This window comes from Ixodes scapularis, unplaced genomic scaffold (assembly GCF_016920785.2).
Source record: "Ixodes scapularis isolate PalLabHiFi unplaced genomic scaffold, ASM1692078v2 ptg001131l_1___fragment_1__unscaffolded, whole genome shotgun sequence".
NCBI lineage: Eukaryota > Metazoa > Arthropoda > Arachnida > Ixodida > Ixodidae > Ixodes > Ixodes scapularis.
In genome coordinates, this window is record NW_024610102.1 from 470,860 (window position 1) to 486,448 (window position 15,589).

Genomic DNA, 15,589 nt, shown 5'->3' on the forward strand with positions numbered 1-15,589 from the left:
TTATTTCGGCTCAGGAGATACGGAGGTACAGGAAATAGGCCGAAGGCCCATACCAGATAACCTGCAAACACACAAACTAAAAAAAAAGAAAAAAAAGAGGGAGGGGGAGGGGGGGCTCGGCAGCTCGGTCCTGAGGACAGGAGGGGCTCAAGCCCACCCTGCCCCCCCGCTTCCAGAGCCCCTGAACGTGATTTACTAAGACAGGCCTGCATTCAAATTTTGGCCGTCAGAGAAAAACGGATGGATCCAGAGGGTTGAAACTTCACAGGTAGCAAGGTACCAGAGGCCTCAAATTTCAGTAGGCATACCTTTACGAAAGGAGGTTCCAAAGCTTAGAAAAAAAAATCTTTCGGCTACAGGACCCAGGTGTGTCTTTATTTAAAATCCAGAGCAGATAAAGTTTTCTAATAACTTTCGAAAGGTGCGCTGGCCGTTGCTAAACAAGAAACAAAAACAGTTTTCTCAAGAAAACGTACGAGGGAGGAGGGCTGAGCAATATCGAACCCGAAAATTAGTGCTTTCCTGTGGAAAGTCGCATCAGTGCTCGTACAGTAAAAAATCAACTCGATCAGAGGTAAAGTACAGTCGTCGGGTGTTCTACGAAACGCCTGCTCACGTTTGACACCAACATCGCGTCTCGGAAACGAAAATTCAGCCTCGGAGGTCCGAACAAAGGTTTCTAAAAGGAGAAATGGCCGCCATGACCATGCCCACGGTAAAAGCGTCGTAGCATCGCGAAAACTTTTATTTCACACGTTCAAAGTGGTGTCCATAGAGTCTAGAAAGACCAAGGAACACATCGGTGCTAGCGGTGATGAGATACGACCAGTATTAATGAAGGGAGATCAACGAGAATGCTTCCCTTAATAAATAGTGCAAAAAATAAACAAAATAATAAAGAAAAAAATACCCGATGCGAGTGGTGTGTCTGCCCTCCACCAGGCGGCGCGATCCCCTTCCCGACTTTTTTCCTTCTCTTTCCCTCTCCTCCTCGCTCATCCTCCTCCGCTTTCCTTTGTTCCCAGAGGCCGGCCCCAGTGTGGTTTCCGTTGTGCTTGGGAGCAGTCGCGTAGTCGCCAGTGTCCAGCTCCTTCTTTGTTCTTTGTTCCGAAATCGGTCTTCTTCTTCTTCGGACCCCGAACGTCGCCTCACGCTTCCTGCCTTCGTCAAAGGGCCTCCTTTCGTTCGACACATTGGGGTAAGTGTACGTCCATTATACTATCCTTTAATTTCGAGTTTTTGATTATTTGGCAAACGAAAGTGATTTGAGTTTTTCAGCAAAAAAAGAAGAATAATTCGTTTAAAACCAAGTGCTTTTCACACCTATTGGAGAATTTCATTAGCTTTCGGAAAATATATACTTCGATATGCGTAAAAGTATTTCTCGTTGCGTTAGAGAGTGAAGCAGGTGAAGCGGGAATTAAGAATCTCTATCTCCGTTTATTATTACATTTTTTAACTTGTTTTTCTGTGCTCTTGGCGCGCACGTTTCTTTAGCGGCACACGAAATTGTCATCTCACTTCGTTCTCTTCTGTACAGAACAATTAGCAATGTCTGTCGCACGTTGTCACAGGCTCGTCCGGGGTTGGTAAGAGAAGGGTCGGGAGAAAGAAAGTTCTACGAGGCCTAGAGATTCCCCGGCATATGTCGTGACGAGGCTCGTTTCCTGGCTTGTGTAGCCGCTCAGTCCAGGGACGGGGTGGCGTAGATGCTCGTGCCTCCGCTGTTCCCTTCGCACCGTGCGTAGCTCCCGGTTCAGGTGGTCGATACCGGGACACAGCCGGTCAGATCCTCGAAGCGGTTGCCGAACGTCGCGGCTCGTGCTGTAGAAGAGAACGAAGTGCCAGGCATTTTTAGAAAATGTCATATTTCTACCTTTGCATTTGGTGAACCGCGCGCTGAAATCTTTTTTCTAACTCGACTCCGCTTAGAACGCGCACGCCGGGCCACCTAGGGTGCCTTCATGCGCGCTTTGCTTAGGGTGGTGGCATGTCGCCATTTTGTCACACACGTTTATTTTTTTGTTGAGAAGCAGGTGAAAGAGCGTGTCCCTGCACGCGCTTGTGGCGCTGACTGTGCTATGGCGACATTTTGTTTTCGTCGATTTCTATGTATTTTGCCCGTGAGCGCGTGCTGTCGGCATCTGGTACTACAAAGGGTGGCATCACCCTAAACAGGACATTCAGGCACCCTAGGGCCACCCCTTGCCTGGGCCCCCTGACCCACTTAGCTCTTTGAGACTGTATCCGTTATCTTTCCTTTCTTTGGCGTTGCTTCTTGTCGGGTGCGTTCTTTGTCTGCTTCTATAGACGCTTTGCAGCAGCTGTGAATGGACGCCGCCATAACTGACCTTCAGTTTTTGTTTCCTCGTATTTCGTTTATTTCACGTCATCATTACCATAGCAGGCCAGGTTATTGAAACATTAGATTCAACTGTGTCCTTTTCTAAAGCATCGGCCTTTGTGGAGGATCGTCAACTACCGTTTCAGTTGCTCGGCATCTCGGTAAGACAAGAGAAGGTCAGCCATGGCGGCTGTAATTTGGCGCGTGTGTAAAGCGTCTATACTTTGTTTCACCTTATCTGCGAGCGAAGCCAAAGCTAAAAGCACGAGACCAGCGCTTTTTGCGTTTCTCCCCAGCTCGCGCGCTCGAGCAAAGCCTGAACGCACGGAGCTTTCGTGCTCGCGCTTCCAGCTTTGCCCTCGCTCGCACATAAGGTGAAACGAAGTATAGCTTTGATTTTTATCGGGAGAGTCCGATTTTTAGCGGGAGAGTCCGGAGCGCGCTCGAGCCGCGATCCGATCGTCTAAGATCAGGCAAAAATTAAAAATAAAAGTGAACTACTACCTTCAGAACAGTCTCTTTTTCTGTGCTCTTAGCGCACACGTTTGTCTAACGGCACACGAAATTAAGGATCTCTATCTACTTTTATTATTACCTTATTTTAACTTAAATCGACCAGCCACCCAGAGCACCCGAAAACTAGTTTGGCTGGTTAGATCGAAATATGAAGAAGAATAATTCCGTTTAAAATCAAATAATTTTTACACCTATTGGACAAGTTCATTAGCTTTCGGAAAATATATACTTCGATATGCGTACAACTATTTTTTCTTGGGTTAGAGAGTGAAGCGGTTGAGTCCGGAAAGCGCGCTCGAGCCGCGATCCGATCGTCTAAGATCAGGCAAAAATTAAAAATAAAAGTGAACTACTACCTTTAGAACAGTCTCTTTTTCTGTGCTCTTAGCGCACACGTTTGTCTAACGGCACACGAAATTAAGAATCTCTATCTACTTTTATTATTACCTTTTTTCAACTTAAATCGACCAGCCACCCAGAGCACCCGAAAACTAGTTTGGCTGGTTAGATCGAAATATGAAGAAGAATAATTCCGTTTAAAATCAAATAATTTTTACACCTATTGGACAAGTTCATTAGTTTTCGGAAAATATATACTTCGATATGCGTACAACTATTTTTTCTTGGGTTAGAGAGTGAAGCGGTTGAGTCCGGAAAGCGCGCTCGAGCCGCGATCCGATCGTCGAAGATCAGGCAAAAATTAAAAATAAAAGTGAACTACTACCTTTAGAACAGTCTCTTTTTCTGTGCTCTTAGGGCACACGTTTGTCTAACGGCACACGAAATTAAGAATCTCTATCTACTTTTATTATTACCTTTTTTTAACTTAAATCGACCAGCCACCCAGAGCACCCGAAAACTAGTTTGGCTGGTTAGATCGAAATATGAAGAAGAATAATTCCGTTTAAAATCAAATAATTTTTACACCTATTGGACAAGTTCATTAGCTTTCGGAAAATATATACTTCGATATGCGTACAACTATTTTTTCTTGGGTTAGAGAGTGAAGCGGTTGAGTCCGGAAAGCGCGCTCGAGCCGCGATCCGATCGTCTAAGATCAGGCAAAAATTAAAAATAAAAGTGAACTACTACCTTTAGAACAGTCTCTTTTTCTGTGCTCTTAGCGCACACGTTTGTCTAACGGCACACGAAATTAAGAATCTCTATCTACTTTTATTATTACCTTTTTTCAACTTAAATCGACCAGCCACCCAGAGCACCCGAAAACTAGTTTGGCTGGTTAGATCGAAATATGAAGAAGAATAATTCCGTTTAAAATCAAATAATTTTTACACCTATTGGACAAGTTCATTAGCTTTCGGAAAATATATACTTCGATATGCGTACAACTATTTTTTCTTGGGTTAGAGAGTGAAGCGGTTGAGTCCGGAAAGCGCGCTCGAGCCGCGATCCGATCGTCTAAGATCAGGCAAAAATTAAAAATAAAAGTGAACTACTACCTTTAGAACAGTCTCTTTTTCTGTGCTCTTAGCGCACACGTTTGTCTAACGGCACACGAAATTAAGAATCTCTATCTACTTTTATTATTACCTTTTTTTAACTTAAATCGACCAGCCACCCAGAGCACCCGAAAACTAGTTTGGCTGGTTAGATCGAAATATGAAGAAGAATAATTCCGTTTAAAATCAAATAATTTTTACACCTATTGGACAAGTTCATTAGTTTTCGGAAAATATATACTTCGATATGCGTACAACTATTTTTTCTTGGGTTAGAGAGTGAAGCGGTTGAGTCCGGAAAGCGCGCTCGAGCCGCGATCCGATCGTCGAAGATCAGGCAAAAATTAAAAATAAAAGTGAACTACTACCTTTAGAACAGTCTCTTTTTCTGTGCTCTTAGGGCACACGTTTGTCTAACGGCACACGAAATTAAGAATCTCTATCTACTTTTATTATTACCTTTTTTTAACTTAAATCGACCAGCCACCCAGAGCACCCGAAAACTAGTTTGGCTGGTTAGATCGAAATATGAAGAAGAATAATTCCGTTTAAAATCAAATAATTTTTACACCTATTGGACAAGTTCATTAGCTTTCGGAAAATATATACTTCGATATGCGTACAACTATTTTTTCTTGGGTTAGAGAGTGAAGCGGTTGAGTCCGGAAAGCGCGCTCGAGCCGCGATCCGATCGTCTAAGATCAGGCAAAAATTAAAAATAAAAGTGAACTACTACCTTTAGAACAGTCTCTTTTTCTGTGCTCTTAGGGCACACGTTTGTCTAACGGCACACGAAATTAAGAATCTCTATCTACTTTTATTATTACCTTTTTTCAACTTAAATCGACCAGCCACCCAGAGCACCCGAAAACTAGTTTGGCTGGTTAGATCGAAATATGAAGAAGAATAATTCCGTTTAAAATCAAATAATTTTTACACCTATTGGACAAGTTCATTAGCTTTCGGAAAATATATACTTCGATATGCGTACAACTATTTGTTCTTGGGTTAGAGAGTGAAGCGGTTGAGTCCGGAAAGCGCGCTCGAGCCGCGATCCGATCGTCTAAGATCAGGCAAAAATTAAAAATAAAAGTGAACTACTACCTTTAGAACAGTCTCTTTTTCTGTGCTCTTAGGGCACACGTTTGTCTAACGGCACACGAAATTAAGAATCTCTATCTACTTTTATTATTACCTTTTTTCAACTTAAATCGACCAGCCACCCAGAGCACCCGAAAACTAGTTTGGCTGGTTAGATCGAAATATGAAGAAGAATAATTCCGTTTAAAATCAAATAATTTTTACACCTATTGGACAAGTTCATTAGCTTTCGGAAAATATATACTTCGATATGCGTACAACTATTTTTTCTTGGGTTAGAGAGTGAAGCGGTTGAGTCCGGAAAGCGCGCTCGAGCCGCGATCCGATCGTCTAAGATCAGGCAAAAATTAAAAATAAAAGTGAACTACTACCTTTAGAACAGTCTCTTTTTCTGTGCTCTTAGGGCACACGTTTGTCTAACGGCACACGAAATTAAGAATCTCTATCTACTTTTATTATTACCTTTTTTTAACTTAAATCGACCAGCCACCCAGAGCACCCGAAAACTAGTTTGGCTGGTTAGATCGAAATATGAAGAAGAATAATTCCGTTTAAAATCAAATAATTTTTACACCTATTGGACAAGTTCATTAGCTTTCGGAAAATATATACTTCGATATGCGTACAACTATTTGTTCTTGGGTTAGAGAGTGAAGCGGTTGAGTCCGGAAAGCGCGCTCGAGCCGCGATCCGATCGTCTAAGATCAGGCAAAAATTAAAAATAAAAGTGAACTACTACCTTTAGAACAGTCTCTTTTTCTGTGCTCTTAGGGCACACGTTTGTCTAACGGCACACGAAATTAAGAATCTCTATCTACTTTTATTATTACCTTTTTTCAACTTAAATCGACCAGCCACCCAGAGCACCCGAAAACTAGTTTGGCTGGTTAGATCGAAATATGAAGAAGAATAATTCCGTTTAAAATCAAATAATTTTTACACCTATTGGACAAGTTCATTAGCTTTCGGAAAATATATACTTCGATATGCGTACAACTATTTGTTCTTGGGTTAGAGAGTGAAGCGGTTGAGTCCGGAACGCGCGCTCGAGCCGCGATCCGATCGTCTAAGATCAGGCAAAAATTAAAAATAAAAGTGAACTACTACCTTTAGAACAGTCTCTTTTTCTGTGCTCTTAGCGCACACGTTTGTCTAACGGCACACGAAATTAAGAATCTCTATCTACTTTTATTATTACCTTTTTTTAACTTAAATCGACCAGCCACCCAGAGCACCCGAAAACTAGTTTGGCTGGTTAGATCGAAATATGAAGAAGAATAATTCCGTTTAAAATCAAATAATTTTTACACCTATTGGACAAGTTCATTAGCTTTCGGAAAATATATACTTCGATATGCGTACAACTATTTTTTCTTGGGTTAGAGAGTGAAGCGGTTGAGTCCGGAAAGCGCGCTCGAGCCGCGATCCGATCGTCTAAGATCAGGCAAAAATTAAAAATAAAAGTGAACTACTACCTTTAGAACAGTCTCTTTTTCTGTGCTCTTAGGGCACACGTTTGTCTAACGGCACACGAAATTAAGAATCTCTATCTACTTTTATTATTACCTTTTTTCAACTTAAATCGACCAGCCACCCAGAGCACCCGAAAACTAGTTTGGCTGGTTAGATCGAAATATGAAGAAGAATAATTCCGTTTAAAATCAAATAATTTTTACACCTATTGGACAAGTTCATTAGCTTTCGGAAAATATATACTTCGATATGCGTACAACTATTTGTTCTTGGGTTAGAGAGTGAAGCGGTTGAGTCCGGAAAGCGCGCTCGAGCCGCGATCCGATCGTCTAAGATCAGGCAAAAATTAAAAATAAAAGTGAACTACTACCTTTAGAACAGTCTCTTTTTCTGTGCTCTTAGGGCACACGTTTGTCTAACGGCACACGAAATTAAGAATCTCTATCTACTTTTATTATTACCTTTTTTCAACTTAAATCGACCAGCCACCCAGAGCACCCGAAAACTAGTTTGGCTGGTTAGATCGAAATATGAAGAAGAATAATTCCGTTTAAAATCAAATAATTTTTACACCTATTGGACAAGTTCATTAGCTTTCGGAAAATATATACTTCGATATGCGTACAACAATTTTTTCTTGGGTTAGAGAGTGAAGCGGTTGAGTCCGGAAAGCGCGCTCGAGCCGCGATCCGATCGTCTAAGATCAGGCAAAAATTAAAAATAAAAGTGAACTACTACCTTTAGAACAGTCTCTTTTTCTGTGCTCTTAGGGCACACGTTTGTCTAACGGCACACGAAATTAAGAATCTCTATCTACTTTTATTATTACCTTTTTTCAACTTAAATCGACCAGCCACCCAGAGCACCCGAAAACTAGTTTGGCTGGTTAGATCGAAATATGAAGAAGAATAATTCCGTTTAAAATCAAATAATTTTTACACCTATTGGACAAGTTCATTAGCTTTCGGAAAATATATACTTCGATATGCGTACAACTATTTGTTCTTGGGTTAGAGAGTGAAGCGGTTGAGTCCGGAAAGCGCGCTCGAGCCGCGATCCGATCGTCTAAGATCAGGCAAAAATTAAAAATAAAAGTGAACTACTACCTTTAGAACAGTCTCTTTTTCTGTGCTCTTAGGGCACACGTTTGTCTAACGGCACACGAAATTAAGAATCTCTATCTACTTTTATTATTACCTTTTTTCAACTTAAATCGACCAGCCACCCAGAGCACCCGAAATCTAGTTTGGCTGGTTAGATCGAAATATGAAGAAGAATAATTCCGTTTAAAATCAAATAATTTTTACACCTATTGGACAAGTTCATTAGCTTTCGGAAAATATATACTTCGATATGCGTACAACTATTTTTTCTTGGGTTAGAGAGTGAAGCGGTTGAGTCCGGAAAGCGCGCTCGAGCCGCGATCCGATCGTCTAAGATCAGGCAAAAATTAAAAATAAAAGTGAACTACTACCTTTAGAACAGTCTCTTTTTCTGTGCTCTTAGGGCACACGTTTGTCTAACGGCACACGAAATTAAGAATCTATCTACTTTTATTATTACCTTTTTTCAACTTAAATCGACCAGCCACCCAGAGCACCCGAAAACTAGTTTGGCTGGTTAAATCGAAATATGAAGAAGAATAATTCCGTTTAAAATCAAATAATTTTTACACCTATTGGACAAGTTCATTAGCTTTCGGAAAATATATACTTCGATATGCGTACAACTATTTTTTCTTGGGTTAGAGAGTGAAGCGGTTGAGTCCGGAAAGCGCGCTCGAGCCGCGATCCGATCGTCTAAGATCAGGCAAAAATTAAAAATAAAAGTGAACTACTACCTTTAGAACAGTCTCTTTTTCTGTGCTCTTAGCGCACACGTTTGTCTAACGGCACACGAAATTAAGAATCTCTATCTACTTTTATTATTACCTTTTTTCAACTTAAAGAAAAAAGGAGCAGTGTGTTTAACCCTCCTGGAAAAGCGAACGCCGGCATCGCGCGTGACGGGCGGCGTGCTTTCAAGTTTTATTTAAACGCGTACAGAAGCTTATTTAATCGCAAACTAAGGCGCTAATTGTTCGCTACCTATCGTCCGAGGCAGGCACTTCTAGCACGAATTGGTGATTTTTTAGGATTTTTTGAAGGAAGGTTGTCTAACCTGGAAGGCAGAAAGTAAACAAACGGGCGCGACGGGATTTCTAGATCGAATTAAACGCAGATAGCAGTTATTCATTCGTTGTTCCACGCAAGAAATGCGTGTACATGACGCTGGGAATAAAAACAAAGATCATTTCATGATCTTTGTTTTTGCCCAAAGTCGTTTGTGTGAGCGCGTGCGTTTTGCGAGGAGATTAGAAGAGCGTTTGTTGTGCTCGGCGGTTGGTAGATGGAAATGTTCTTTTCGGAGCGAGCGATGTCGGCAAAGAAGGCTTTTAATGGGATCTACTATATTGAGCGTGATATAGGCGCGCAAGATGAATTGAATTCTCGGCGGAGCGGCTGGTCGTTTTTTTGAAGGCTCTTTACCAGAGCGCGAGCAAGATTTACCTATGCATGTTTCATGGAAGTGCTTTTTTTGATAGGTCCATGCTCGGCAAAGATATAAAGTGTATTGAGCTTTGAAGCGCGTATTCCATCGCGAAATGATGGAATACTGCCTCGGAAAAAGAGAGGAGTGAGCGATCAAACTATAATAGGGTGGGAAAAAGGCATTCCACAATTATGCAAGCGTGACCTGCACATCCTAGGCGTTTGGGCAGTTTTCGTTAGGCAAAATTCGTCTTTTGAACTCGTGTCGATTTCTCAGTTGGCACGAAATAATAAATAAACTGTTGGCTTTAAAACGGTATGTGTACATACCGTTTTAAAGCCAACAGTTTATTTACATTTTATTTACTAAGGTTTTACATACCGGCTATACGTGAAGTTCAGCGTGTCTACCTACGTTTATTATTTTTTTAACTGATAAAACGAAGTCAGCCGCTATTCGAACGTCCGATTAAGGATTGCGCAATATTGTTTTGCTCGTATTTCTTAATTTCTTGCTGTAATAGGTTTGGTAGGGTCCAAATACGTTTTTTTTTTATTATCTTGCATCGTAAAATCAGCGTTCGAGCGTGTTGGGTTTTCGCTGGGCGCGCTGATTAATTTCATCGGCGCTTCGGTAATCGAGTTCGGTGCTGTTCGTTTGTAAGTTTCTAAACGCAGACGGTGTTCATTAACGGTGCCGCGAAAGAAGTGTGTGTGTTTGCTAGACGCAGGGAAAGAGCTTTTAAAGCAAAGAATAGCAAAAAGAAAAACGCCCCAGAGTAGCTATTGCACAAAGAGGAGCAGTCCCCGCTGCAAGGCAGGGAAGAAGAGATTAAAGCAGACCGCCAGACAGAGGCTGTCAATCAAGTCGGGCGCCAAGAACGCAGCCGACAAGAAGCCCAAAAAAAAGATACTAGCGTGTCCCGAAGGAGGGAAAGGAGGAGCGGTTTCGGCGGGCGGGCAGCAGCGCCAGGCCAGGCTTTGCTAGTGGCGTGAGCTTTCCCCGAAACTCTGCCGTCTGCTACAGCTCGTTTGTCCCTTGGGCGACCGTTGGAGCCGACTTCTTGCACGAATTCTTTTGTTCTTTTCAGGGGAAACACGGAATTCGGCGGCGCCGAGCTAGGAAGCCGGCCTCTACGAACTCAAACGTTTCATCACTCTCTGACGCACGGAAGAAAAGAAAAAAAGATATGTGTATGGCGTAAGAACGTTCGGTGCATCTTTAATGTAGGGCGCTAAAGATTGTCTTTTTGTGCAGCGCAAGAGCGAGTTGCACGGCTGGCCCTCCGTTTCAAGTGACCTCCTTCAGCTGCGGATGACCTGTGCTTAATCAAGACCGCTTGAATGGCAACTGAGAACTTGCTCCAAGCAAAAAGTGTTTTTATGAAATCGTGTTAGCTCGTGCGAATTCACTGAATAGGAACAAGTGTGTTTTCATCGAGACAGCTCGTCCGGAAACTTGCATTGTCGGCCTAATAAAGTTTGACGTCAAGCCTAATAAAACGTGAGGTTAAAACGGAGAAATCTGTTGTTTTGTGTTTTGCTGGTGAGGACGAAGCCCCTGCTGTGCACACCTGCGGAAACGAAGTAAGTCCCTTATCAGTTTGTTCAGAGATTTGATTTTTTCCCGTGGTAATCGTGAAAAAAAAAAAAAAAAAAAAAAGCGCGAGGACATAAATTCTTCTTTCTTATGTTTGAGCTTATTGCAAGACGCTATGAGCGGCGTTCTGTTATATCTATACATAGCCTTTGAACTTGTGTTTTTTCTTCTTTCTTTTTGTGATCTCCAGTGTACCAGATTTGTCGGTTTACTGTTATTTTTTTGTTCCTTCTCGTCGCACCCTGCTTGGGGATTGGAAATGGCCTGCAGTGTAAATGAACAAAAACCAAATATAAAAAAAAAAGAATTTAAATACTTCCCGACGCCATAGGGTCTTGATCTGCTTACAAATGCATTTAAATACTCTTTTTCCCAGAACCATAACAGAATGAAACAGCCTACCTCATCGCAGATTTGTATCTGACAATGTTTTGCAGTCGATGGAGCGTTTGTTTGATGTGTAACCCTTTGCATGGTGTTTTAATTTTTCTCTTGCCCACTACTGCCACTCCTCCCAACTTTGTTGTGAGCTATTACATTACAATTTCCCCCTGTTCCGCTCTCCCATTTTACGGATTACCTGGTGTTGCGTTTTTAATATAACAATCTGAGGTTAAACGGACAAAGAGGCCCCTGCTGTGCACACCTGCGGAAACGAAGTAAGTACCTTATCAGTGTTATTCAGAAATTTGATTGTTTCCAATGGTAATCGTGAAAAAAAAAAAAAGAAATGTGTTTTTTTATGTGTGTGCTCGCCCAAAAGCGAGCACATACATTCTTTTAATGTTCTCTGTTGCGCTTATTGCAAGACGCTGTCAGCGGCGTTGTATTATCTATACAGCCTTTGAACTTGCGTTTTCTCTTCTTTTTTTGTATCTCGGTACTTTGTATTCAAGTATATCAATCCACAAGTGCTAGCTGGGTCATTTATTTTAACCAGGCGAGTGGGATGTTCCGAGGAACATTATAGGCGCGTCTCATCGATGTAGCTAATCTAATAAAGTGTTGATTAAAAAGTTTACGTGTAAGGCTTCATTCTGTGGTGTTGTGATTTGGCATATCCTCGTATAAAGAAAACTACGATAGTGGAAGGTTCTAATTCGCAGCGAATGATCGCGCTCTGAATTTAGACGCACTGTTAAATTTTCATCGCTCCAGCTCGTCTAGAACTCGTTATACTCGCGAAAACAGGTTTTTGGGACTCTGCTTGGAGATTAAGAACCCCGACCAAGTTCAATCGTTCACCCGTGAATATTCAAGACCGCTGGAGTGCATTCATCGATCGTGGTCGTGAAAACAACATCGTAGGAAAATGTGTGTGCAGTGAAACCGTGTCAGCTCATCTCAATCGAGACTTTTCGATCAACAGGGACGGTCTCCCGAGCACGAGTGGATTGATATTCTTCAAAGAGCTGCCGCCCCCGCTCGTAATTAGAAAACAATTATAGGTACAACTATCAAATTGTTGGGGAAGGGTCTCGCACCAGGTAGGACTGTTTGTGTGTCAAATTTCTTCGAGATAGCAAACGCAAAAGTTGTTTTATCGACCTATTAAAACCGCTCGGAGAACTCGGCTGATTTCTGGTGTTTTTTCTGTTTTTTTTTTGTTTTTTTTTGCGTGTTTTTTTTGTAGTGTTAATTCTAAAAGAGAGATGCCGTAAATATCGCCCAATACCTCAACAAAAAACAAAAGTCCGAAGAAAAAAAAAAAAAAACTCTCTCGGGGGATTGAACTAAGATCCTGCTGTGTACGAAGCGCACATCTTACCCACTGAGCTAATCCACAGCTGGGAATAGGCGTGTTTACAATCCGTTTTATACGAGACCCAATAGGCGACTACTGCCGGCACTTGTTCCCCCCCCCCCCCCCGGTTATTCTGCCGGCTGCCGGCAGAATAGACACTTCCTTCATTAATACTGGTCGTATCTCATCGCCGCTAGCACCGATGTGTTCCTTGTTCTGTCTAGACTCTATGGACACCACTTTGAACGAGTGAAATAAAAGCTTTCGCGAAGCTACGACGCTTTTACCGTGGGCATGGTCATGGCGGCCAATTCTTATTTCCGAACCTGTGTTCGGACCTCCGAGGCTGAATTTTCGTTTCCGAGCCGCGATGTTGGTGTCAAACGTGAGCACGCGTTCCGTAGAAGACCCGACGACTGTAGTTTGCCTCGGATCGAGTCGATAGATTACTGTACGAGCACTGATGCGACTTCCCGCACGAAAGCAGTCATTTTCAGGTTCGATATTGCTCACCGCTTCATCATTTGCTACCACAATTTGCTTTTTTGTTCTGAAGCGCTCCCTCGGGTAAAAGGAACGTTCGCTATGCGCGCGAGATTATTTTAATTCATTCATCTGGTGCGGCGCGCGCTCGGCGGAGCGGCTGGTCGTTTGAAGGCTCACCAGAGCGCGAGCAAGACTTCGAAGAGCTGCCGCTCGCTCGTAATTAGAAAACCATTATAGGTACGTACAACTATCAAATTGTTGGGGAAGGGACAAATACACATATGTGCTGCAAGAGGGCCTCCACACAACCCTACAGAGCTTTTTGTAGACATGCCCCTACAGTACAACTGGCCCGACACTTTCTATTTTGTCCCCTTCTGCACTTTCTGGCGCAAGATGAGCTAAAGTGAAGCACGAGTAACCTTCTAGGTTGCTATCTGTTCAGTTTGAACCCTCAAGCTACGTCCCTTTTCCCTCGACGGCCAAAATTTGAACGCAGGCATGGTTACTGCGGAATACAAAAAGTCTGCCTTTTGTCTCCGAGGGACGTTCATTCTGTGTTATGGTCGTCTTTTCCAGAGACGGTGAGGACAAATACACATCTGTGCTGCAAGAGGGCCTCCACACAACCCTACAGAGCTTTTTGTAGACATGCCCCTACAGTACAACTGGCCCGACACTTTCTATTTTGTCCCCTTCTGCACTTTCTGGCGCAAGATGAGCTAAAGTGAAGCACGAGTAACCTTCTAGCTTGCTACCTGTTCAGTTTGAACCCTCAAGCTACGTCCCTTTTCCCTTGACGGCCAAAATTTGAACGCAGGCATGGTTACTGCGGAATATCAAAAGTCTGCCTTTTGTCTCCGAGGGACGTCCACTTTGCACAGCCAGGATAACGCTGTCCGCAGTCGTGCTGGGACGTCCTTGCTGCGGCTTGGCCGACACATTTGTTTTCTCGGCTTCCGTACTTTCCCACGTCGGCTTGTTTCAAGTCCAGCTACAGCATTCTTGTCGAATGGTACCTGTGAGTTCTGAAGGCTTGATGTCGACCTGTATTCTCTGCACAGCCCCCTACGGGGTTCTGCAGAAAGCCCCGTCTTAGTAAATCACGTAGGTTTTCAATGAAGTGTGTCTCCACATCTTACGGGGGTGGGCAAGCAACACCGAGGACACAGTCTTCTTGTCTGCAGTGCCTCTTTATTCTCAGACACTTCAAAACCCCACGCCCCTGTTCAAAGGCTCGAAAAATCAGGACTACCTTCAGCTTTTGCGTTCGTACATAAACTTTGACACCAGCTCTGTTAACCAACCTGGGCTCGTTCATTACAGGAGGAAAGCAAGCACTCGTATCAAAAATGAATCGTCGCTCTAGCACTCTTCGTCCCATCGTCCCATCTCCATGAATCGTCCCATCTCCATGACTTGCACGGCCTGTAAATTACTAGAACATATCATAACCAAACAACTCGTTTCTTTCTCAGAAATGCATAACGTTCTAAACCCCAACCAACATGGTTTCCGCAGTGGCCTGTCAACGGTAACCCAGTTGATTGAATTTCACCATGAATTAGCCACTTACGTTAACAACCGTACGCAGGTTGATGCAGTTTTCATCGACCTGTCGAAGGCATTCGACCGGGTACCTCACCGCAGACTGATTAAGACATTAATAGATCTCGGAGTTCCCTTTTCTTTGACTAAGTGGATCAACGCATATCTTTCAAACCGTCAACAATTTGTGGATATAAATGGTACTTACTCAGGGCTGTTAGATGTTCATTCTGGGGTGCCCCAAGGTTCTGTCTTAGGGCCCCTACTTTTTTTAACTTACGTTAACAGTTTGTTCCCATCCAATGAAGATGTCCCAATTAAGCTAAGAATGTTTGCCGACAACTGCGTCATTTACAGTCCCGTTGTTGAAATACAAGACCAGATAAAAGTGAGTAAAGCACTGGCTAACATTCCGTCTTGGTGTCGTGAAAATAACATGAAGATTAATATTAGCGAAACTCAGTACATGCACATAACAACAAAAAGAACTGTCTTAAACTTTAGCTATGAGGTTGCTGGCGTAGTATTGACTGAAGTGGATAGTTACAAATATTTAGGAGTGATTTTGTCTTCTGACCTCGGGTGGAAAAGGCATGTGGAGTATGTTAAAAAGCGGGCAACTAACAAATTGTGGTACCTGAAGAGAACGCTGGGTAAAACTCCCCCTTCCGTTAAAATTCTTGCGCACAAGACAATTACTAGACCTGTGTTAGAATACGCGTCTGCAGTGTGGAGCCCATGGCAGAGCTCTCTGGTCAGAGAACTCGAAGATATTCAGTCGCTAGC

At 42.8% G+C, this 15,589-nt stretch overlaps 1 long non-coding RNA gene across 1 annotated transcript; it reads left to right on the top strand.

Annotated features, from left to right (window-relative positions):
* The first annotated feature begins 797 nt into the window (after positions 1–797).
* LOC121834386 lies at positions 798–10,949 on the top strand. Its single transcript, XR_006077162.1, has 2 exons — positions 798–1,198; positions 10,517–10,949. It is a non-coding gene; the product is annotated as an uncharacterized LOC121834386 (long non-coding RNA).
* The last annotated feature ends 4,640 nt before the right edge of the window (positions 10,950–15,589 follow it).